The 26,436-nt window shown below is 37.7% G+C and overlaps 1 pseudogene across 1 annotated transcript; it reads right to left on the bottom strand.

Annotated features, from left to right (window-relative positions):
• Positions 1–221: 221 nt before the first annotated feature.
• LOC309605478 (beta-citrylglutamate synthase B pseudogene) lies at positions 222–26,436 on the bottom strand (annotated as a pseudogene). The gene has a single exon. The product of its transcript is annotated as a beta-citrylglutamate synthase B pseudogene (transcript).

Genomic DNA, 26,436 nt, shown 5'->3' with positions numbered 1-26,436 from the left:
CTTCCTGATGCCAGGAAGATTTATTGATAGAGGAGGGCATGGGATATGGGACAGTGTGGGACACAGAAAAGAATCTATAGATGAGCAAGAACCAGGGACAATGGAAGGATCTGGAAGGACCAGAGCATAGATATTTGCCTTGGCCATACCTGTCTAAAATGAAAACCAGAGCCACATCATATATTAGCTTATTGCATGCATACATTTGTCTAAGTTACCTGTTTATAGTTGTTTTGTAATGTTGGTGCTTTTTATGCTTTCTGCTGATTTCATAAAATCAGATTAAAACCATCTCTTCTTGTATTAATAAAGATTGATAGATTGATATTAAGCATTTTAGTTGAAGATGGCAGATTAAATGTATACATTAGCCTTCATTCCTTTCTAAACTGTTCTAAAGTATAAATAAAGGAATTGGGATGGGGGGAGCCATAAACCATAATGAAAGAGAGAATAAGACAAGAGAAAACAAAGACAAAATTTGGGGTACTGGAAAGCACCTGGTCAAGTGATAGCTACTTGGGAAATCTGAGAATGCCAAATTTTATAGCAGTGTTTGAGAAGCTGAAAAGCAACCCGGTTTACACTGAAGAACTCCACCACTGAAGTGGTGACTGGAGGTTCTTCTTTTTTTTTTTTTTAATAATTAATTTATTTTTGGTTGTGTTGGGTCTTCATTTCTGTGAGAGGGCTTTCTCTAGTTGAGGCAAGCGGGGGCCACTCTTCATCGCGGTGCGCGGGCCTCTCACTATCGCGGCCTCTCTTGTTGCGGAGCACAGGCTCCAGACCCACAGGCTCAGTAGCTGTGGCTCACAGGCCTAGTTGCTCCGTGGCATGTGGGATCTTCCCAGACCAGGGCTTGAACCCGTGTTCCCTGCATTGGCAGGCAGATTCTCAACCACTGCACCACCAGGGAAGCCCTGGAGTTGCTTCTTGAAGTGAGGTTGAAGGTGAGCTACAATCAGCGGATTGGATAAAAGACTATTTAGAAAAGCAGTTAGATCAATGCACGGATATATAAAATGTGATATATCCATACAATGGAATATTATTCATCAAAGAAAGAGATGAAGTTCTGACTCAGTACACAACATGGGTGAATTTTGAAACATTATGCTAAGTGAAAGAAGCCAGATACAAAGGACCACATACTGTATGACTCTATTTATATGAAATGCCTACAATAGGCAAATCTATAGAAATAGAAAGTAGATTAATGTTTGTCTAGAGCTAGTGGGAGGTAAAATTGAAGAGTTTCTGCTAATGGAAATGAACTTTCTTTTGGAGGTAATAAAACATTCTAAGATTGTTTGTGGTGATGGACGCACAACTCAGTGAATATACTAAAAATCATTGAATTGTGCACTTTAAATGGGTGAAATTATATGGTATGTGAATTATATTTCAATAAAGCTGTTTATAAAAAAAAAAACCAAACAATTAGATGTCCATATTATCTCTCCCACCCAGGAATATGTTTTCTGGACCAGAGAACACCAGACATAGTTCAGGATGGGGCTACCATATTAAAACTAGAGATATTAGGTGATATTTTACTCACTGATGTTGGTACATGTATTACCTCTTCCCTTAATCAGCTCCTGGTCTACTGGCAGCCAGGCTTAGGCTTTCCATCTAAGTAGAAAATTGGAAGTCTTCTCTGAAGAATCTGTCCAGCCCTTGAGAAAAGATCTAATGATACTGACATGGATGGGGCAGGGGGCGTCCTCTAATGAGGACTTTAGCCAGATCACTCTACAGTGATACCTGTAGCTAATAAGCCCCACTCATGTGTATGAAGATTTCAATCTGTTTCTTAGCATGCTTTTCTTAAATATAAGTGAACATCCAGAGATCACCAGACATTTGAGGAAAGCTTCTAATATGAAAGATAGAAAACAAACAGGAAAAGCAACTTGGATGAAACAGAGATGATGAGAGGAAAAGAGTATTTCAAAAGAAAAGCTATAATTAATATGCTCGGAGTGATATAAGGGAAGATATTAAACACATGAAATAAGAACAGTATACTATTTAAAAAATAAAGAAGAAAGAAAGATTCAGGCAAGTTTCCCAGAACATAAGGGTATGAATTTCAAATAGGAAAGGCCCACTGAATATCTAACTCACTGAATGAAAATATCCTCACACCAAAGCCTGTCAACATGAAATTTCAGAAGACTGAAGACAAGGAAAATACTCTACAAGAGGAAAAAAACAGATACTATATAAAGAATCAGGAATCAGAATAGCATCCCACTTCTCAACAGTCTCACTGGAAGCCAGAATACAAGGGAACAATGTCTTCAAAATTCTGAAAGAAAATGATCTAAAATCTAGACTTTTATACCTAGACAAAATCTCAGGCAAGTGTGAAGGTAGGTTAAAAATATTTTCAGACATGTAAGCACTCCCAAATTTTTCTTCACTAAAAAAGGGAGTAAACCAAAAACAGGGAGACATGGGATCTGTGAAACGTAAGATCCAACCTGGAGGGAGTTTAGGGAATCCTCAGGAAGATGGTAAAGGGAGATCCCAAGAGGACAGTTTAGAGAGTAACCAATCCAGATTGAAGGGGATCAGAAGTTTCCAGGAAAGACTTCTTCAAGAAGATGAAATTAATAGAGTACTTAATGTGAGTAACTCTATTGAGAAGATATTTGCACAACTGGGGAAGAATTTGGAGATGACTCAGTCATAAGTATACTAAAAAGTAAACACATTTTAAAAACAAACAAGACTATGGAAAATAAAATGTTTGGGAAAGAAAAAGTCAACATAGTATACCACATTGCTTAGCTGTTAATCATACCATATAGTCAAAATAGTATAAACACTGAATATAAAAATAAAATTAGGTTTCAACTGTATTGTAGAATGGGAGTTGAGGAGAGAGTGGATATGAGATACAGGGGGAGGACTGTGATGTTGAGAGAGCACTAAATCCTCACCTTCCAATGTGGGAAGTTAACAGATAATGTTGGAACTGAAAAATCAAAAAGTTGCAATATAAGCCTAGTTTTTAGAAATATGGAAATAATTGCTAGGAGAATCAGTTGAAAGGGTTGCCACTAAGGCTTAGGAAACGAGGGTGGATTCAAGAAAATGCTGATTTTAACACTTATAGATTTCTTGATTTTTTTTTCAAAATTATGTGCAAGCATCACTTGGATAAAAAGAAAAAAAATTTTTTAATTAAAACTCAACAATAAGAACATGAACAACTGGATTAAAAAATGGGCCAATGACCTTAACAGGCACTTTACCAAAGAAGATATGCAGATGTCAGATAAGCACATGAAAAAATGCTGCACATCAAATGCAAATTTGATGTGGAGCATCAAATTTAAAACATCGATGTTTTAAATTTAAAACAAATGGGAAATACAAATTTAAAATATCGATGACATACCACTACACATCTATTGAATGTCCAAGTCAGGAACACTGATAACACCAAATGCTGGTGAGGATGTGGAGCAACAGGAACTCTCATTCATTGCTGGTAAGAATATGGAATGGTATGGCCACTTTGGAAGACAGTTTGGCAATTTCTTACAAAACTAAGCATATTCTTACTAAAAAACCCAGCAATTACATTCCTTGGTGTTGATAACTTACATGCACACAAAAACCTGCACACAGATGTTTATAGCAGCTTTATTCATAATTGCTAAAACTTGGTTACAACCAAGATGTCCTTCAGTAGGTGAATGGATACATAAACAGTGGTACATCCAGACAATGGAATACTATTCAGCACTGAAAAGAAATCCTGTATGATTTCAATTATATGACAGTTCTGGAAAAGGCAAAACTATGGAGACAGGAAAGAGATCAGTGGTGGGCAGGGGTTGAGGGAAGGAAGGATGAATAGGCAGAACATAGAGGATTTTTAGTGCAGTGAACTATTTATTCTGTGTGATATTATAATTGGTGGGTGCATGTCATTATGCATTTATACATTTGTCAAAACCCAAAGAATGTACAACACCAAGAGAAAACCCTAATGTAATCTATGGACTTTGAGTGATTATGATGTGTCAGTTTAGGTTCATCAGTTGTAACAAATGTTCCACTCTGGCGGGGGATGTTGATAATGGTGTGTGTGTGGGCACAGGGGGTTTATGGAAAATCTCTGTATCTTCTGTACGATTTTGCTATGAACCTGAAACTGCTCTGGAAAAATAAAGCCCACTGAAAAATAAATAAATAAAAGAGAAAATAGAGATGGGTACAACCCCTGCCCTAATGAAGTATAGTTGCTAGCATGTATTACATTTGAAAAGAAGAAAAAAAAAAATCATAAGTACTTTTAAGACATTTTTTAAAAAGTTGACTCTAGAACTTGGTGTACTGGATGTGGAAAGACCAAACAGGCAGAATAGTGTCTGAACACAGCCTGTTCCTGCCAGGGTGCACCATACAGGGTCCTCATAGAGCAGGGCCCTTAATCCCCATATCAAATGAGAGTAGGGATGGCTTTGAGAGCATTAAAACTACGCAGAATAAAATAAAACCTTTGTACCAGATAGGTCTTAAAAGAAGTTAAGTACAAACACATTGTTTTACAAATGAAAATACTGTAGCTCAGGGAAATTAAGTAAATTAAGGGTAGAGTAAATTCGGTGGTGGAATGTGTTTTCAATGCATCATCTCACAGATACCCTAAGATGTATGGGATATTAGTGTCCCTGCTTTAAAGATGAAGAAGATGAGAGGCTGAGAATTTTGATCAAGTTCCTACAGCAAGTTAAATGGCAGAAATCAAGTCTAATTCCAGAACATGTGGTCTAACCTCTATGCTAGACTCCCTTCTTCAGCACTTGTCTTCATAAAAATAAATCTACTTGGTGGTGGATTACTTGATCGTTTGTTTTGCATTTTAATCATACTCAGGGAAGTTCATTCATTTCCTTGGTTTGTTTTCTATGTTTTCTTTCCAGGATAAATTATTCCAACTTTATATTGCTATAGGAGTACTGTCGTCAAAGGAATTGTGAATTTTTTTCAGTCACAGCATTCTAAGAGCTTCAGTGGTGGGAATTCCCTGGCAGTCCAGTGGATAGGACTCTGCGCTTCCACTGCAGGGGGCATGGCTTCAATCCCTGGTCAGGGAACTAAGATTCCACATTTCGCATACCACATGGCACAGCCAAAAAAAAAAGAAAAATTAGGAAAGCTTCAATGGCAACAGCCACTCCAATCACCTCTTTGTACATGTCCAAAAGGTATAACCTTAAAAGGTTTATCTGAAAATATGATCTTGTTTTCATTCATTTATTTATTCTTTCAAGAAATATGCATTGAGTACTTTCTATGGGCTAGGCCTTGGGTATGGAATGAGCATTATAGACATGGTCCTTACATTCATGGAGCTTACAGTCTAATGGGGAAAGATAAACATGAAATAGGCAAACAGCTCAATACTCAGAATTATGTATGTTAAGAATCTTAAACAACTTGTGGGGGGACTTCCCTGGTGGCACAGTGGTTAAGAATCCACCTGCCAATGAAGGGGACACTGCTTCGAGCCCTGGTCTGGGATGAGCCCACATGCCGCAGAGCAACTAAGCCCACAAGCCACAACTACTGAGCCTGCGTTCTAGAGCCGGTGAGCCATAACTACTGAACCTGCGTGCCACAACTACTGAAGCCTGCGTGCCTAGAGCCCGTGCTCCGCGACAAGAGAAGCCACTGCAATGAGAAGTCCGCACACCACAGCAAAGAGTAGCTCCCGCTCGCCACAACTAGAGAAAGCCCGCGCGCAACAACGAAGACCCAACACAGCCAAAATTAAATAAATAAATAAAAATTTATTTAAAAACAACAACAACAACTTGTGGGACCAAAGTGTGGTAGTTGAGGAGGAGAGTGTAGGAGATAAGGTTGGAGAATTAAACTGAAATCTGATCATGTAGGCCCTGTAGGCCATGTAAGGTTGTTTCATTTTCTATTAAATGCAATGGAAAACCAGTACAGGCTTTAAGGCATTTTAAACCATCTCTCTGCCCATTCTGGAGAGCACAGGAGGAAAGGGCAAGAGAAGAAGATGGGATAGTGCTTAGGAGTTCAGCTGCAGTAGTCCATTTGCGATGGTGAGAGCTTGGAGATGGAGAGATACAGACAGATTTGAGAAATATTTCGAAAGTGGTTTAAGTAGTATTTGGTAATGGGTTGGCTGTTATGAGCAAAGGGGAGGGAGCTTGCAGAGATGACTCCTAGGTTTGTGGTTTTAGCAGATGAACAGCTGGTAGTTTCATTTATTTAGATAAGGGAGATGGGAGGAGGAAGGTCAATAATTCAGTTTTGGGATAAGTTAATTTGGAGTCGCCTCTGAGATATCTGAGTAGGCAGTTGGATATCAAGCCCGGAGCTCAGAAAAAAGGTCTGGGCTGGAGATAAAAATATGGGAGTTAACAGCATTTTGGTGATTTTTAAAGCTATGGGACTGGATGAGATCCCCCAGGGGGAAAATGTAGAGAGAAATGAGCAACAAGCTCCAGAAGGAGTGCTGAGTGTCTCTAATAATATAGGCATAGGAAGAGCTGGCAGTGAGACTTACATTAGCCCAAGCTTAGGAGAGAGGAGCGAACAGCACGGCCACCAGAAAAGCCGAGGAGAGAGTGTTTCAGTAATGGTACAAGCAACTATGCTGAAGGCTGCTGAGAGGTCAAGTTGAGGTCTGGAAAATATCTATTGGATTTGGCATTATCACAGTACTGTGTGGAAGCTGAGTCCTATCCGCCCAGAAAACCTATTATGGGCATCTCCTTCTAATTCTGTGTTTAGCGATGACACACTGATAGTTTGAAATCAGCCGTGGTGGGAGTATTGACAACATGGAAGTTGACAAACAGTACATTTTTTTTTTCCTGGAAAGCTAGTTGTTAAACATGTACCAGCATGACACTGGCAATGTGACTCCATTTATAGTAAAATGAAGGGGAAAACAGGCTTCTCTGCTCTCTCTGGTCCCATCAGAAAGTTTTCAGAACATTTTTCATGGAAATGAATTCTCTTCAAAGAAACAAGCTGAATGTCTGAACTTCCTTTGAAGTGGGCTTTTACCTTTGCCACAGGACTTTCTAAAGTCTCAGCCTTTTAGTCAGTAACTTTCACAAATATGACGCAGACCAACAGGAAAAAAAATTCGGTGTGGTCATATGAAGAATTTCTTCCAACTCTGAGATGCTATTATCCTGAATTGGCTGCAAGAAATTCCAGGAAGCATAGCAGTAAACCACATTTCATTGACTCCTGGGTTTATTTACTTGGTAAAAATAATCATTAGAAGATTCCAGAATTCAGGGGTTAAGAGATGACATTTTCCCCATCTTTCTTTTTCATTAAAAACAATTGCTTGTTATTTTATGAAAATGTAGATAAGAAAATTAACTGGAAGTTGGAAAGTATGGTATTTTCAGTAACATGACAACTGAATTAGATCATTAGATAACCAAGTTAATTATTAGATAATCAGGTGTTAAAATAAAAGCACTTAAAGAACCATGCTTTTGACATTGTTTTAGTTATGACATGTAGCCACAGGCTAAATACTGTCCTCATCTAAGAGGAAACTAAAGATTGAACTGAATGCATTACAGAGTCTTTAGTTCACTGAAGAAGTCGGCACGCAAACCTAGCCCAAGCAGCTCTGAAAGTTTGTTCTTTGACACATCTTTACTCCAAACACATAGCAATGATAAATGAAATTTATCAAGCTTAAAAACTAAATAAACACTTCTGCGGCCCAGAATTGGGACAGAAATACAAAGCTCATGCTGAGCGGAAGCCACAGACTTACTGGGCTCTAGGTCTGGAACCAGGCAATGTTAGCTGGAGTTTGGCTCCTCCAGGGTAAATTAAAATAAAAAAGTTCCATGCCGAGATGGGAGACTGAAGCCAGGTTCACTGCTTGAAGCCAGAGGCAGAGGCAGGCTCCTTCTACTCATGAAAGGAGGTTGAAAAAGAAGTTATTCCTGCCTGGGGCTACAGCTTTTAGCAAACTGTGGACTTAGAGGAAAGAGAGGACACAGATATAACCTTGTGACCAGGAAAGGGAGCAGTCCATTTCCTGGTTTGGTGCCTGGGTCTGTGCTGTCCTCAGACACTGTGGGCTGGATCTCTGAAGCTCTGTTAGTAGATCTGGGTCTGAACTGGGGTCCACAGAGCCAAGTGCAGAATGAGGGCAATCACAAAACCACTAGACAGGAAGGAGAAAGTACACTGGGAGTTGAGGGAAGAAGAGAAAGAGAGACAGAGGGAATGCAAACCTAGTCTCAAAATGAGCTCTTCAACCAAAACCCAATGCTAAGAAAGATAGCCAACAAAACAAAAGAACATGAATTTATTACTGTTGAAACTAATGTTATGGAACCATCTGAGAAAAGATTTAAATATGTTTAGAATGCTCAAAGAGATATTTGAAGGAATAACTCATTAAAAAAAAAAGAGCAAGACATTGTGAGAAAAATGCCAGCATAAATGAAATCAGAATGGATGGATACTAAAAAGAACAACTAGAAATCTTGGAAATGAAAAATAGCGTCATCAAAATAAAAATTCAACAGATGAGATAAGCTCTAGACTGTAAATAGTTAAAGAGAATATGAATGAATTGAAGATAATGCTGAGGATTTCACCCAGGAAACAGGACAGAAAGACGAGAGACAAAAAAAATGTGAGAGAGCAATTAAAAGACAGAGAGGACCAATTGATTGGCTTCAACATAATGTCTACAGGAGTTCTAGAAAATGAGGATGAAAGGAATGGTGAGGAACCACTATCTGAAGAGGTAATAGCTAAGAATTTTCCACAGTTAAAGAAAGATCTGCGATCTCAGATTGATGAGCCATATAAAGTGCCAAGCAGGATAAACATAAATCCACACGTCTTAGTGAAACTGTGTAACATCAAAGATAAATATAGAACTTAAAAGCTGTTAGAGAGAAAAGACATATCACCTCAATAGAAATGAGAATTTGATTGATAGCTGACTTTTCATGTGTAGAAACCGATGCCAGAAGACAATGAAATAACATCTTTATAGTCCTGAGGGAAAATAGCTGAGAATATAAAAATCTTATATCTATTTAAACTATTATTTAACAGTGAGGGTCAAAGACATTTTCAAAAAGACAGTGATTAAAATATTTCCACTGAGAGACCCTCATGAAAATAAGTAGCAAGAACGTATTTCAGCAGGGACTTCCCTGGTGGTCCAATGGCTAAGACTCCGTGCTCCCAATGAAGGGGACCTGGGTTCGATCCCTGGTCAGGGAACTAGATCCCACATGCCGCAACTAAGAAGTTGGCATGCTGCAACAAAGATCCCCCACATGGCACGGAGATCCCTTGTGCGGGCAACTAAGACCTGATGCAGCCAAATAAATAAATAAATAAATATTAAGAAACGAATGCATTTCAGCAAAAACAGAAGAGAACAGAGATTGATAATGATAAACAGAGAAATTGATAAATTAGTAAATTTAATTTAATTTTCTTACAAGACTCACCATTTTTTGCCTTTATTTAAAGGATGAACTCTAGACAAAACTCTGAAAGAAAGTGAAAAAACTAGAGGGGGTAAAGGATGGGAAAAGAGGATGAGAATTATTCAAGGGGAAGTTAATATATGCTAAGATCAGTTTCATGTCAGGGAAAAGGATAAAAATACTGAATAACTTTAGATGTTCTCAGAAAATGGAATAGTTAAGTATGTATGTTAGTTTAAGGATGCCTACTAGAATAAATAAAATACCATGTCTGGCTCCTAAGACAGCAGAAGGGGAAAAAGGGAATGCAGAAAATGTTTTCAATGCAAGAGAAGGCAGGAAAAGTGGGGAAAAAACAGCAAAAGATGGTAAAAATACAATGAAAAGAAAGAGAGTTAAAAATAAGTTCAAATATTATCATTAACCTCAGCAAACATAAATGTGTTAAAAATTGATTTAAAACAAAGATATTATCAGAATGCATAAAATACCAAAATCAGTTATATACTATACACAACAGACATATCTAAAACAGAATAGTTTGGAAAAATAAAAAAAATGTAAGAATAGAAAATGATTTGCAGTAAAAAAATATTAACAAAAAGAAAGTTGGTATAGAAATCTTAATACCAGAAGCAATAGAATTTAAAAACAAAAATTAATAAGGATAAAGAGGTACACTACATAATAACATGATATATGTGATATGTAACAGTCACAAACCTGTAGGTACCTCAAAATACATTAAAAAAAACTGACCATATTATAGAGAAATTTACCAGTCCAGTATCATGGTAAAGAATTTTAACACACATTATTTTTTTTTAATTAATTAATTTTTATTTATTTATTTTTGGCTGTGTTGGGTCTTCGTTTCTGTGCGCGGGCTTTCTCTAGTTGTGGCGAGTGGGGGCCACTCTTCATCGCAGTGCGCGGGCCTGTCACTGTCGTGGCCTCTCTTGTTGCAGAGCACAGGCTCCAGACACGCAGGCTCAGTAATTGTGGCGCACGGGCTTTGTTGCTCCACGGCATGTGGGATCTTCCCAGACCAGGGCGTGAACCCGTGTCCCATGCATTAGCAGGCAGACTCTCAACCACTGCGCCACCAGGGAAGCCCTTAACACACTTTTAATAGATCAAACAGAATTTTAAAAATTAGCAACTCCTCAGAATATTTGAACACCAAATTTAAAAGTTTGATCTAATACATAAATCTAATGCATGTAATACTCTGAACAAAGCAAATAAAGGATATATACAGCATATTCTTTTTCAGTATCTATGGAACTTTTACAAAAGAAATGTATCACCTACTAGGTTAAAAATTAGTCTCAACAAATTACAAAACAATCAATAGCAAACATAGTCTGACTATAATTCAATTAAATTGGAAATCAACACTAAAAATATTTAAATTTCTGCATGCTTCAAAACTTAAAAATTTACAACCAAATAACTCAAGATTAAAAAGGAAATCACAATGAAAATTTTAAAAAATGAATCAAGCAGTATCTAGAGATAAAGGTATATCCTATTTTTTATTAAGAAAAAGATTGAAAATAAACAAGGTAAGCATTCAAAATAGAAACTGGAAAAACGATAGAGTAATAAACTTAAAGAGTAGAGAAGGAAGGTACATTAGTTTCCTAGGGCTGTCATAACAAACTACCACAGACTGAGTGGCTTAAAACAACAGAAATTTATTGGCTCACAGTTCTGGAGGCCAGAAGTCTGAAATCAAGATGTAGGCAGGGCCATGCTCCCTCTGAAGGGGAGGAATTATCCAGGCATCTCTCCTAGCTTTTGGCACCTCAGGTGTTCTTTGGCTTATAGATGCATCACTCTAATCCTGTCTTCACATGGCATTCCTTCTGTGCATGTTCACATCGTCTTCCCTCTGCACTTGTGTCTGTGGCCAAATTTTCCTCCTCTTATAAGGACACCAGTCATGTTGAACTAGGGACCCATCCTACTGCAGTATGACCTCGTGATAATTTAACTAATTCCATGTGCAATGGCCCTACTTCCAAATAAGGTCACATGGTGAGGTACCAGGGGTTAGGACTTCAACATCTTTTGGAGGAAGGGGGACACAATTTGATCCATAACAGAAAACATGAATAAAAATAAGAGCAGAAAGCTGAATAGAAAGCAAAGTCATAACAGAGTAAATAAATACAACCAAAAGTTAGTTCTTAGAAAAAAAATCTAATATGGATACGCAGTCTTTAACAAGACTGATCAAGGAAAACAAGGCACAAATAAACAATACTAGGAATCATAAAGAGGGTACAACCATGCATGCAGAACAGAATCACAAAATCACAAATCACTGCACTATAAAAAAGAGAATAATATGAATAACTTTAGGCCAACCAATTTGAAAACTTAGATGACATAGGTAATTTTCTTTAAAATATATGTTAGTAATTCATTGCAGAAGTTGAAGGACCCATGTGACATGTGAGTTCTTATAGCAGTCTTTCACTTAAAATTGATCCTGACTAGATGTTAACTCTACCTTCTGGAGTTCATGTTTTAGAAAAAGAAAATAAAGCAAAAGGAAAAAAGAACATGCAATTGAATTTGTCAAACAAAAGCTAATTCCATTCTCTTAATTATGGTAGCTAACAATTAACTTTATCTGGTTAATTTCATACAGTTATGACGGTCATCTATAGCAATAGAAAAAGTGACATCATTCTGGATTTAAGGGCTCTTGAACAAATATAGGCATGGATTTCAGCCATATACATACAAAATTCACATTTATTTTATTTAAAAAAATTTTTAAAATATTTATCTAATTTTTGGCTGCATCGGGTCTTAGCTGCGGCACACGGGATCTTTCGTTGTGGCACGTGGGCTCTTCATTGCAGTTGGGCTCTTCATTGTAGTGTGTGGGCTTCTCTCTAGTTGTGGTGCACAGACTCATTAGTTGTGGCGCATGGGCTCAGTTGTTGTGGCGTGCGGGGCTTAGTTGCCCCGTGGCATGTGGGATCTTAGTTCCCTGACCAGGGATCAAACTGGTGTCCCTTGCGTTGCAAGATGGATTCTTAACCACTGGACGACCAGGGAAGTCCACACATTTATTTTTAAAGCAAATTCTATAAATCTTGGAGAGAGTAGCATTTCAGTCTATTTTAAAAACTTGGATGGGTAGATGATTACATAATATCTCTATTTATAATAGCTATGTCTCTTCCCTGGGCTTATACTGGATCTTATTTTCAGGTTTTTAGGTGAAGAGTAAGGGACTGAGAAATGTGCCCTTAGCCAGTAGGGAGCTGTGGGGTTAGAAAAACAATTTCCAGGAACTTTTAATTTTAACCATTAAATAAATATTTCAGTATATTTGTACACACAGAGCATATATTTTTACCTACTCTAATCTTTCTGTGTGGATATAAAAATATATGCACAAGAAAATGATAATGGAACTACTGACAGATGCTTTGGTACAGCTGCAAAATGAAAATACTTCTCTCTATATATTCATAATCACTCTAGAGATAGAGATCTACAAACCTGCTGAGCTGGTATTTCACTTATGCACTATTTTCTGTCTGCTTCTTAAGAAGGGACTCCACATTCCACATATGACCCACATTTTATTTTAACTACCATGTTCTTGGCTTTGCTCTTTTCATGTCAGCTTTATCCTTTAACAGCCTGTTCAATAGTGATTTCTCAGCTTCAGACTCTGACTTGCTTTTCTTCCCCCTCAGAAATGTCCTGTAATTTTGTTTCTTGCTTCCCAAAGTGTGGCTCTCACTCATATTTTCCATGAATAAAACCTTTTCCCAGAGGGGACCAAATTAATGGAGTCGTCCCCTAGCTCCACTTAAAAACCATATTTAAATACAAATACTATTGCTTCCATTTGTTTGGCTTTACTTCTCATATTTAATCTGAACTATTAAGACATAACCAAGTGAAACCACAAGAGACTCTGAATAGGCAAAGCAATCCTGGGAAAGAACAAGGCTGGAGGCATCACATGTCTTAATTTCAAACTATACTACAAAGCTGTAGTAATCAAAACAGTATGGTACTGGCATAAAAATAGATACATAGACCAATGGAACAGAATTGAGATCCCAGAAATAAATCCTTCACATATGGTCAACTAATATTTGAAAAGGGAGCCAAGAATACTCAGAGGGGAAAGAATTGTCTCTTCAATAAATGGCATTGAGAAACTGGATAACCACATGGAAAAGAATGAAATTGGACCCCTATCTTAAACCACTCACAAAAATTAACTCAAAATGGATTTAAGACTTAAACATGAGACCCAAAACTGTAAAACTCTTAGAAGAAAACATAGGGGAAAATCTCCTTCACATTGGTCTTGGAAATGATTTTTTGAATATGACACCAAAAGCACAAGCAACAAAAGCAAAAATTAATAAGTGGGACTACATCAAACTAAAAAGCTTCTGCAAAGCAAAAGAAACAAGCAAAAAAATGAAAAGGCAACCTATGGAATGGGAGAAGATTGTTGCAAATCATATATCTGATAAGTAGTTAATACCAATATATGTAAAGAACTCATACAACTCAATAGCAAAAATGTCAAACAGTCAGATTAAAACATGGGCAGAGATACCAAATAGACATTTCCCCAAAGAAGACATACAAGTGGCCAACAGGTACATGAAAAGGTATTCAACATCACAATTGTCAATGCAAATCAAAACCATGAGATATTGTCTTGCATCTATTAGAATGGCTATCATCAAAACGACAAGAGACCCACATATTGGCGAGGCTGTGGAGAAAAGGGAACACTGTCGGTGGGAATATAAATTTATATAGTCACTACAGAAAACAGTGTGGAGGTTCTTCAAAAATTACAAATAGAACTACCATATGATCCAGCAATCCCACTTCTGGATATATATACACAGGAAATGAAAACAGGATCTTGAAGAGATATCTGCACTCCCATGCTTATTGCAGCATTATTCAGAATAGCCAAGATATGGAAACAACCTAAGTGTCCATGAACAGCTGAATGGATAAAGAAGATGTGAGATATATATATATATATATTATTCCAATGGAATGTTATCCAGCCACGAGAAAGAAGAAAATCCTGCCATTTGCAACAACATGGATGGACATTGAGGGCATTATGCTAAGTGAAATAAGTCAGACAGAGAAAGACAAACACTGTATCTCACTTATGTGTGGAATCTAAAACAGCTGAACTCATGGAAGCAGAGAATAGAATGGTGTTTACCGGGGGCTAGGGAGTGGGGGAAATGGGGAAATGTTGGTCAAAAGGGACAAACTTTCAGTTATAAGATGAATAAGTTCTGGGGATCTAATGTACAGATGGTGATTATGGATAATAATAATGTACAATATACCAGAAATTTGCTAAGAGAGTAGATCTTAACTGTTCTCACCACAAAAAAAGAAGTGGTAATTATGTGATGTGATGGAGGTGTTAGCTAATGCTGTAATGGCAATCATTTTGCAATATAGAAGTGTATCAAATCACCATATTGGACACCTTATAAATGTACACGATGTTGTATGTCAATAAGGTAGAGTGGGGGAGGCATTACCAAAATCTAGCTTTTGTTTTTGGGATGGTGGCTTTTTATTCTAGCAAACAAACATTTTTGAGTTGTCTTAGAGTTACGTAATGCCCAGGAACAAGTTTTAAGATAGTCGTATAGTGACTGCACCTCAGCATTAATTAGACTATTAGATTTCTTGTACACACAACCATCTGTCCCTGTGCCTTTGCTTGCATTGGACACACCATCCAGAAATTTGGTTTCTTCTTTGCTACCCTTACTCAACCGATAAAGAAACTGAGGCCTGGAGCCTGACTTACCCAAGGTCACATCGTTAGTTAGGGCATAGCTGAGCCTAAAGATAATCTCTCAGCCTGTTGGTTCCCAGGGATTATTTTCTACCACACCCACTGCCTTTTCAAGGTTCTGCTCAAATAATGCCTTATTTCAGAAGCCTTGTTGAAATCTTCAAATAGAAGTAATCTGCCCCTTCCTTGAACTCCTACATGTTTAATTTTATTCCCCTAAGGATACTTATCACTTTAAATTTTGTGTGACAGTTGCTTGTGCTCACATCTTTTTTCCCCCAGGTATTCAGCTCTTTGAGGACTGGAATCTGCTTGATCCACTTTTATGTCTATCACATTCCCCAGCCTTGTATTAATAGGTGCTTAATGTCTGTTTAAAATAATTAAACCTCTTTTGGATTTTGGAAACCTTGTGTCCACAGAAAGCATAAAGAAAGCAGCTGCAGCAATATGCTAATGGCTTGGGGAATCCTTTCAAGCTTCCTTCACACTTCGATGGTTCTAGACCTGCATTGTCCAAGAGAACTTTCTGTAATGTTGAGAATGTTTGATATTTGTACTGTCCAATATGGTACTACTAGCCACATATAGCCATTGAGCATTTGAATGTGGCTAGTGAGATTGAGGAAATGAAATGTTAATTTTATTTGATTTTAATTTATATTTAAATAGCTACATGTGTCTGGTGGCTACCATACTGGACAACACAGTTCTAGACTATCTTGGCACCACATTTTGACAAATCTACACGTGTTGCCTCTTTGAACTTTGTCACACAATTGCCTGCTTAGTGAGAAACGGTATTGTTGTTCTCTAGGCTCCGAGCTCCGAGATTCCGCACACTTGACCTTCCTCCTTCCCCACTTTCCTCCCCAGGAGAAAGATGAGATTCATAAAGCTTTTCTTAAGCACTCCAATCTTCACTAACCTCCCTTGCCTCAGATTATGACTACATCTCTAAGGTATTGATATAACACTTAGATGGTATATGTCATTTGCTGCTGTTTTGAATTTTAGTATTTCCTAAATAAATTATAAACTACTTGAGGGCAAAGACCATGCATTCCACATCTTCTGGATCCTCCCTGGTGCCTTTTATGGTGCCAGTTATATCATAAATGTTCTATAAATATTGATCAGTTGCTTGATTGAAGGTAGTGAAAGGGAATCTGGTATGAGCAAGAAAGGACAGTACCTGAGACGTAGGGAAGAGGGCATGTCGATATTGTAAGATTTACTTAGCACCCTAAAAACTAAAGGATTTTTAGAATTATTTCTCTTATTCTTATAACTGTTTTAGCAAATGCCCATTAGTATTATTTTCCAGTCATCTTAGGAGCTCAACTCAAAAAAACCAAAAAAATTTTTTTTTCTGAGTACCCATGTGGCAAAAACTACGCTATCCATTTTGAATGTATTCCTTCCTAAGAGGGTCTTCTATCAAAGGAACTTTCTAACTACATTTATGAGCTTCATTGTAGAGCATTTACTGGAAAATTGAGAGGTTGCTAGATGTCCAAAACAGCACATTTGGTGGAACCAAAATTAGAATTTGGCTGTATGTTTGTTCAAAACCTCCCCTAGAAGGTAAGCTCTTGAATGTGTACAAGGCTGTGCTTCTTTGGTGGATGAGGAAATCAAGGCCAAGGTGTTAGTGTTGGTTCACCTTTCCCTCTTCCTTAAGCACCTAAATTATACATTGGCAAGATTGGGCTCCTACAGGAATCCGGATAATGGCAAAATTCCTGCTGACCACACCCTGTGTGAGACCACAGTGAGTCTTAAAGGGGCTTTGGCAAGAGGATGTAGGAAATTAATGATAGCTGCAAAGTGAGAAGGCCCAACCTTGGAATTCTCTCTCCTGTAGAGCCACATTGCCTGCCTGCCTGTGCTCCAGCCACTAGCTCCCAGTACCCAAAATATGAGAAGAAAATAAGGAGCCAGGAGGGAGTTGTCCTTGTGGGACAAGAATTTCAGCTGGCAATTGTTAATCACATTTTTCCAGCTATTTTGACATGTGTTATATAAGGGAACCAATTCCAAGACAAAACAGAAAACAAAATGCTCTGACTACAGAAGTGCAAATGCAGAGTACATTGGAGCTGACTTTTCCTTTTAACTTCTTATTTACATAGGATGGATTTGTTTAAGCAATTTTTTTTTTACTTCCATGAAGTTACAAATCAAGTATTTTATTCCCCTTACTATCTATTGTTCATTTTTATTTCTGCTAATTTCCATACGTTTAAAATATGTTTTCAATTTGCTGAAAATACTTATGAATCATATGCACACATGCATATGTACAATAAATCATTTTTATAGGATCAATCAAATCTGGCATCTTTTGTAGCTCATAGTAGTTCAAGACTTCGAGGCCCTAGCCCTGTTTTGAGCTGCAACTTGATGCTCACAAAATAGGTGGGTCAAAGGTAAAAGTTCTGTTTAAAGTCCTTTGACAGATACATCTAGATTTAGTTGTAAGTAACATGGAGGAAATAACTTCTGTCTCATTCACATTCATGTCATGACTAATGAGAAAATACATAAAGAAGAATTAAAAAAAAAAAAGAAAAAGAAAAAGAAAATACAGTTGGTAGTCTGTACCCACACTGCCCAGTGTCAAAATAACCAAGGTCACATTTATCTGGTGATTGTTGATGGTGTGCTTTTGATGTAAAGATTCCACCAGAGTGCTGATGAATCCTAAATCATACTTCCATTTCTGACTACTCTCCTTAGCTCCAAGGTCAAACATACCATTTCTACTTAGTGTCAAATAGTCTTCTCAAACATAGCATGTCTGAAAACCAACTCTTGACTCCACATTCCTAAAACTTGCTCTTCCCCCAGTCATCCCCATTTCAGTTAACAGCATCATTATTCACCTGGTTGGTCATTCTGCAAGTTTTGACATATGTATATAATCCTGTAAACACTACCACAATTAAGATATAGAATAGTTCCAATGAAGAACATTTAGGTTGTTTCCAGATTTTCATGATTATAAATAGAGCTGCCATAAACATTCATGTATGTGCTTTTGAACGAACATACATTTTCATTTCTTTCTGGGTAAATATTCAGGGGTAACATTGCTAAGTTGTATGGTAAGTATATATTTAACTTTGGAAGAAACTGCCTAACTATTTTCCAGAGTGGTTGTACCATTTTACACTCCCACCAGTGATGTATGAGAGATTTAGTTTCTCCCTGAGCTCACCAGCATTTATATTGACATTATTTTTTATTTTAACTGGTCTAGTAGATGTGCAGTGATATCTATTGTGGGGTTTTTTTCCATTTTAATATTATTTAATTCTATGGAAAAAACAAGTTTTATTACATTCCTTTTTTAAAATGGGGGGAAAACTGTACAAGTAAGCATGATCAAACCTCTGTTAGAGCTGGTTAATACTGATCTTATTGCCTCGAAGTCTCTCTAGTAGTGTCCAAGAAATTATGTTTAAGGTCCATCTGAAGAAAAAAAGCACTGGAGAGGCAAGAAAGGACTTGGGTAAAAAGCTTCAGAGGGTTGTAGGGAGATGGAACTTGCTTCTTAAAAAAATTATGTTGAGCTCTGGAGCGTCTCCATTTCTTAACATACCTTCCAAACCATACATTGGGATAGTTTTACCCATGTTTAAAGTCTCATATGCAGTTTGGGGGCTTTTAGAAATTCAGAAATAAAGTAATATAAAGAGTAGAATATTGAAGGCTTCAGAGTAGGGCTATAAGAGACTCAATACTGCTAAATAAGTTCCCAAACAAAAATGTTCAGTCACCCCCACCCCCAAACCTATGTGTAATAGGAGAAAATGCACAGCAAGAAGCAGAGGAAAAGCATGTAGACTGGAATAGATCATACACTGAACAGTCTAGAACCAAAGGAAAAAAGCAAACAACATACATATACACAAAAGCCTAAGAAGCAGCTATTCTCCTCATGTTTTTAGGTGAGTACCTCTACCCAGTAGATTATAGTCAGGAAAACAACTCAATTGTTGTTTTTTTTTAAAGTAAAAAACTGTTTCCCATCATGCTCCATTTTCTAGAACCTACCCTTTTTGATTGGTTGGTATAAACAAAAAGCAAAGCACATAAACATGCAAGTGTGCACGCGTGCGCACACACACGCACACACACGCGCACACACACACTGTCCTAAAATGTGAAAAATGCAGATATATAACGCTGGTATTAGAAATCACTTCAACTTTATACTTAGGAACTTACAGACCCTTCATTTGCTCCCCCCAAATATTTTTCCTTGTCCTTATTCTTTAAATGCCCAACCACCAAAAGAAAAAGGAAAAAAACAAAAGGCTTTAAATGCACATGTTTCAAGTCAGTGTCTTGTTAACAAAAAAGGTAGCATTTTCTTCACTTTGGCCATTGTTAAAGATGCAGGCATAGATCAGGGAATGTTAAGACTCACATGTATTAAAAAAAAAAAAGCAACATTAACAGAGCATATATCTTTCAAAAAAAGCTAAAATACTAACAAATACAAGTCAATGCACATATTTTTAACTAGTGCAATTTTATCTACAATGGAGTAAATGTTATTTTGTGTGCCAGGCATTGCAATACTGTTCATTTCCCTTTTATCATACAAACATGACAATTTTATCATTAAAAAAACCTTTATTGGGTCACATTCACGTTGCCCTCCCACCCAAATTAAGGGGGAAAAAGTCAATAAAAGAACCCCTCAAGATTTCATAACTATGAACATAAAGCTCCTAGATAATAGTGTATAGGCTGAATTTTCAGATTTGTATAAAAAAAATTATAACTTACGGAGATGTCTTCCTCACTGCTTACAACACAATGTGAAGTTACACTACTCTGAAATTTGTACCAACTGTACAAAAACCATGAAAAAAATTATGTTCTTCATGGCCTGAGAGCCTACATATTTTTGAGTAATTTAAAAGGGTAACTATGAGAGCCTGACATTTTTCTGTATCTCACCTCTTCTGCCTCTCTATCTGCAGGATTTGTAAATCAAAGTCAGTAACATCTTAGTAGCAAACGTCTCGTCTATCTCCCCCTTCTTCTCTCCTAACTAATCCTACTCAATTTTCTCTCATCTTCCTGAGCATTTTCCATGAACAGCATTGCAAGTTGGTTTAAAAAAAAAAAAAAAAGAAAGAAAGAAAAAGAAAAAAAGGAAAAAGAAAGTTTTACAAGGGTTTTGCTGGTTAATTATTTACTGGTGGAATCACTCCACCAGGAGTCTGATTTCATTGGCTAGCAGTTGGTTTCTGTTGAATAGGCCCCCTGGGAGCTTGGTGAGCAGCTCTCGCTCCGTGGTTTCAGGGTCGCTGTCAACTGAGCTGGAACTTGCGCTCATGTTGTCGACAGCAGTATTGGCTGGGGGACCCAACTCCGGCTCACTAGTGTCACTGGCCGTGGACACCATGGAGAGCAGGGACATACGCCAGGTGAGCCGGTCAGAGGGCAGAAGGGAGGCGGCAGAGTCCGCTCCGATACCAGCTACATCTAGATTACACGCCTTATCAAAGGCGATGAAACCTACATTTGCATTGGCCTCGCAGACACAGAAGGAGCAGTCGTCTTTCATCAACAGGTCAATGCCACACACATCCATTCCCAGGATGTTAGACACCTGGATAGCTAGCTGCTTCCCTTGTTCACTCAATGAACACATCGTCCCGACACCACGTAGTGAGCAGTTGCTTTGCATCCTCGCATCTGCTGAACAGCATAACACTGTGCCAACCACACGACATCCCACGACAATGACACGTACATCCCTTCCATGAGACTCTTTAACATACTTCTGAAACAGGTATGGAGCTTCATGGCGAATAAGATGGCTTAGATTAGCCAAAGGGTGCTTATCACGAGCCAAGAAAACCGCTTTGCCTCTATGACCCTGTGTATTCTTCACCACCTTTGGGAACTCCAGTACTTCTGCTTCATCAATCATTTTAGCAAAATTTTCATGACCACCTTAAGAGAAAGTATCTGGCAGAGGAACACCATGACCTGCCAACTCTTGAAACGTCCAGAACTTATTAACACAGTTCAGGATGGCTTGAGGTCAGTTCATCAACCTGCTTCCCATCTTCTCTAGATGGCACAAAACAGTGATGTCACAATCACTTTGCACCCAAGGGGTTGGTACTCTCACTACCACCACCTGAGGATAGGCAGTAATTAGTTCTCCATTGATACAAAGACCCAGGTTTCCTTGCTCTATTGTTAGCACCACCTCATCTATCACCACAGCCCTAAAGTCCAGTTCCTCCTCACAACATTTGGCCTTTAATGCTTGTAAGATCTCTTTTGGGGGATAGTCTTCCCTGATTTGACGATCTGTCAAAAACCACAACTTGGCAGCCACAGAGCTACACATCTTGATCTGCCTGTTCTTCCTTTTCTGGGATTACTTCCTCCTGAATATAGACTCTTTCTAGCGAATCAAACTTGTATTCCCTCGCTGGCCTCCCAGCAAAGCCAGTTTACTGACACTGGGATGTGGTGAGGGAAAGTACAGCGTTTATTGCAGGGCACCAAGGATGGAGAACAGGCAGCTCATCCTCAAAAGACCCGAACTCTCTATTGTGGTTTTAATTTGCATTTCCCTTATAAGGATGTTAAACATCTTTTCATGTGCTTACTTGCCATCTGTATACCTTCTTTACTGAAGAGTCCAAATCTTTTGCTTTTTTTTTGGTCTGCACCATGCACGACTTGCAGGATCTTAATTCCCTCACCAGGGATCGAACTCAGGCCTTTGGAAGTGAAAGTGTGGAGTACTGTCCACTGGACTGCCAAGGAATTCCCTTGCTATTTTCTAATTAGATTGTTTTCTAACTGTTGAGTTCAGAAAGTTTTTAAAAATAGTCTGGATAGAAGTATTGTGTTGGAGTTTTTAGGGTTAGGATTTTTTAGGCTAGTTTTAGGTTCACAGCAAAATTGAGCAGAAGGTACAGAGATTTCCCGTATACTCCTAGCCCCTCCACATGCACAGCCTCTCCTATTATCAACATCCTCCACCAGAGTGGAACGTTTGTTACAATTGATGAACCTACTCTGACACATCATAATCACCCAAAGTCCATAGTTTGCATTAGGGTACACTCAGTGTTTTACATTCTATGGGTTTGGACAAACGTGTGATGACATGTATCCATCTTTATAGTATCATATAGAATAGTGCTCCGCCTATTCATTCTTCTCCCCTAACCCTGGGCCACCACTGATCTTTTTACTGTCTCCATTTGCCTTTTCTAGAATTGTCATGTAGTTGGAATCATACAAGATACAGCCTTTTTTAATTGGCTTCTTTTACTTTGTAATACGCATTTAAGATTCTTTCACGTCTATTCATGGCTTGATAGCTCATTTCTTTTCAGTGCTGAATAATAATGCATTGAATGAATTTACCACTCTTTATCCATTCGCTCACTGAAGGACATCTTGGTTGCTTCCAAATTTTGACAATTTGAATAAAGCTACCATAAACATCCATGTGCAGGTTTTTGTGTGCCCATAAGTTTGTAAGAAACTGCCAAACTGTCTTCCAAAGTGGTTGTACCATTTTGCATTCCCACCAGCAATGAATGAGAGTTCCTTTTGCTCCACATCCTCACCAGCATTTGGTGTTTTCAGTGTTCTAGATTTGGCTATTCTAATAGGTGTGTAGTGGTATGTAGTTGTTTTTTTCACTTGCATTTCCCTGATGACATGTGATGCAAAACATCTTTTCGTGTGCTTACTTGCCATCTGTTATATTCTTTGGTGAGTTATCTGTTAAGGTCTTTGGACTATTTTTTGAGTTGTTTGTTTTCTTATTGTTAAGTTTGAAGAGTTCTTTGTATATTTTGAATAACAGTCTTTTATCAGATGTGCCTTTTGCAAGTATTTTCTCCCAGTGTGTGGCTTGTCTTCTCATTCTTTTGACATTGTCTTTGCAGAGCAGAAGTTTCTTAATGTTAATGAAATCCAGCTTATCCATTTTTTCTTTCATAGATCATGCCTTTGGTGTTGTATGTTAAAAGTCATTGCCATATCCAAGGCTAGGTTTTCTCCTATGTTGTCTTCTAGGAGTTTTATGGTTTTGCATTTTACATTTAGGTCTGTGATCCTTTTAAAGTTATTTTTGTAAAGGGTGTAAGGTCTGTGTCCAGATTTATTTTTTGCAAGTGGATGGCCAGTTGTTCCAGCATCATTTGTTGAAAAGATTATTCTCCATTGCATTTCTTTTGCTCCTTTGTCAAAGATCAGTTGACTATATCCATGTGGGTCTACTTCTGGGCTCTGAATTTTATTCAATTGATCTATTTGTCTATTCTTTCATCAATACCACACTGTCTTGATTACTGCAGCTTTATAGTAAGTCTTAAAAGTTGGGTAGTGTCAGTCCTCCACCTTTTCCTTCTTCAATATTGTGTTGGCTATTCTGGGTATTTTGCCTTTCCATATAGACTTTAGAGTCAGTTTGTTGATAGTCACACAACTTGCTGTGATTTTGATTGGGATTGCTTTGAATCTACAAATCAAGTTGGGAAGAACTGATATCTTGACAATATTGGGCCTTTATGTCCATAAACATGGGATGTATCTCAGCTTATTTGTTTTTTCTTTGATACCTTTCATCAGAGTTTTGTAGTTTTCTTTAAATAGGTATTATACATAGTTTGTTAGATTTATACCTAAGTATCTAATTTGGGGGGGCGGTGCTAATGTAAATAATATTATGTTTTTAACTTCAAGTTCTATTCGTTCATGACTGGTATATTAGGAAAGCAATCAACTGTTATGTATTAACCTCATATCCTACAACCTTGCTATAATTGCTTATTAGTTCCAGGAGTTTTTTGTCAATTCTTTTGGATTTTTTACGTACATAATCATGTCACCTGCAAACAAAGATAGTTTTATGTCTTCCTTCCCAATTGGTACACCTTTTCTTTTCTTTTCTTTTCTTTTCTTGTTCTATTGCATTAACTAAGACATACGGTATAATGTTGAAAAGGAGGGGTGAGAGGGGACATCTTTGCCTTGTTCCTGATCTTAATGGAAAAGCCTCAAGCTTTTCATTATTAAGTATGATGTTATCTGTAGGTTCTTTTGTTTTTATTTTGGGTTTTTTTGTAGATATTCTTTATCAAGTTGAGGAAGTTTCCCTCTATTTCAAGTTTACTGAGAGTTTTTATCATGAATGGTTGCTGGATTTTGTCAAATACTTTTTCTGCATCTACTGATATGACCATGTGTTTTTTCTTCTTTAGCCTGTTGATGTGATGGATTACATTAATGGATTTTCAAATGTTGAACCAGTCTTGCATAACTAGGATAAATCACACTTGGTCATGGTATATCATTCTTTTTATCCAATGTTGAATTCAATGTGTTAATATTTTGTTGATGATTTTTGCCTCTATTTCATGAGAGATAATGGTTTGTAATTTTCTTTTCTTGTAATTTTTATCTGGTTTTGGTATTCAGGAAATGCTGCCCTCATAGAATGAGTTAGGAAGTATTTCCTCTGCTTTTTTCTTCTGAAATAAACTGTAGTGAATTGGTATAATTTCTTCCTTACATGTTTAGCAGAATTCACCAGTGAATCCATCTGGGTCTCACGCTTTCTGTTTTGGAAAGCTATTAATTATTGATTCAAGATCTTTGAAAGATACAGGTCTACTTGGATTGCTTATTTCTTCTTGTGTGAGTTTTGGCAGATTGTGTCCTTCAAGGAAATAATCCATTTCATCTAGATTATAAAATTTGCGGGCATAGAGTTGTTCATAGTATTCCTTTATTATCCTTTCAATATCCACGAGGTCTGCTTCCTTTGAATTTAATTTCCTCTTTTTTTTCTAATTTTCTAACGTGGAAGCTTAGATTATGATTTTAGATCTTTCTTCTGTTCTAATATATGCATTCAGTATATAAATTTCCCACTAAGCACTGCTTTCTATTGAGATATCTTCAAATTCAGAGATTTTTTTTTTTTCCTCAGCAGTGTCCAGTCTACTAATAAGCCCATCAAAGGCATTCTTCCTTTCTGTTACAGTGTTTATTTTAATCTCTAGCATTTCTTTTTGGTTCTTTCATAGAATTTCCATCTCTCTGCTTACTTCACCCATCTATTCTTATAGACTGTCAACTTTATCATTAGATTCCTTAGCATATTAATCATAGTTGCTATAATTGCTGGTCTAATAATTCCAACATCCCTGCCATATCTGAGTCTGGTTCTGATACTTGCTCTATCTCATCAAACTGTGTTTTTTGCCTCTTATTATGCCTTGTAATTTTTTTCTTGATAGCTGGACATGATGTACTAGGTAAAAGGAAGTACTCTAAATAGGCCTTTAGTAATGTGGTAAGGTGTGGGGGAGGGGAAGCGTTCTATAATCCTATGATTAGGTCTCAGGCTTTTAGTGAACCTATGCTTCTGGACCGTGAATGTCACAAGTGCTTATTAATTCCTGAACTGCCCCCACCTCCCGCTGCAACCCTGCCTTAGGTGGGACAGGATGGCTAGAGTGGGCTGGAATTAAGTATTTCCGTTCCCCAAGGTCAGTTAGGCTCTGATAAAACCTTAGCAGGGTAGGCTCTAGTTTCTCCTGAGGACAGACCTTGTTAAGAAGAACAGAATGTTCTGGTGTGTTTCAAAATGGTTCATTTTCTCCTCCCCAGGCCAGAAGCACAAGGGAATTTTTCTGTGATACACAGTTGAGCACACAATTGAGTTCCTAGACACAAAACTCCCAAAAATGTGAAGGCCTCCCTATGATAGGGTCTTCCTGGAGCTTTTATCTCTCAGAGTTGTTCACACTGAGCCTATAATAATTTGTCAATTACAGTTCAGGTTTCTCTACCCCAGCACTGGTTCCCATGGAGGTTTTTGCTTGTGGGTTTCTGCTCTGGCAAGTTGTGATTCTCTGTATTTGCCTGTCTGTTTCTTCAATTTTGGGGTAGCAGCTTGCCTTGTGACCTCACTGCTCTTAGGGATCTAAGAAGAGTGGTTGATTTTTCAGTTTGTCAGCTGTCAACTTGTTAAGATGGAGTAGCAACTTCCAAGCTTCTTACATACTGGACTAGTTGTGCCCT

This window comes from Balaenoptera borealis (assembly GCF_965194805.1).
Source record: "Balaenoptera borealis genome assembly, chromosome: 1".
NCBI classification, from domain to species: domain Eukaryota; kingdom Metazoa; phylum Chordata; class Mammalia; order Artiodactyla; family Balaenopteridae; genus Balaenoptera; species Balaenoptera borealis.
This window is presented reverse-complemented; position numbering and strand designations above follow the sequence as displayed.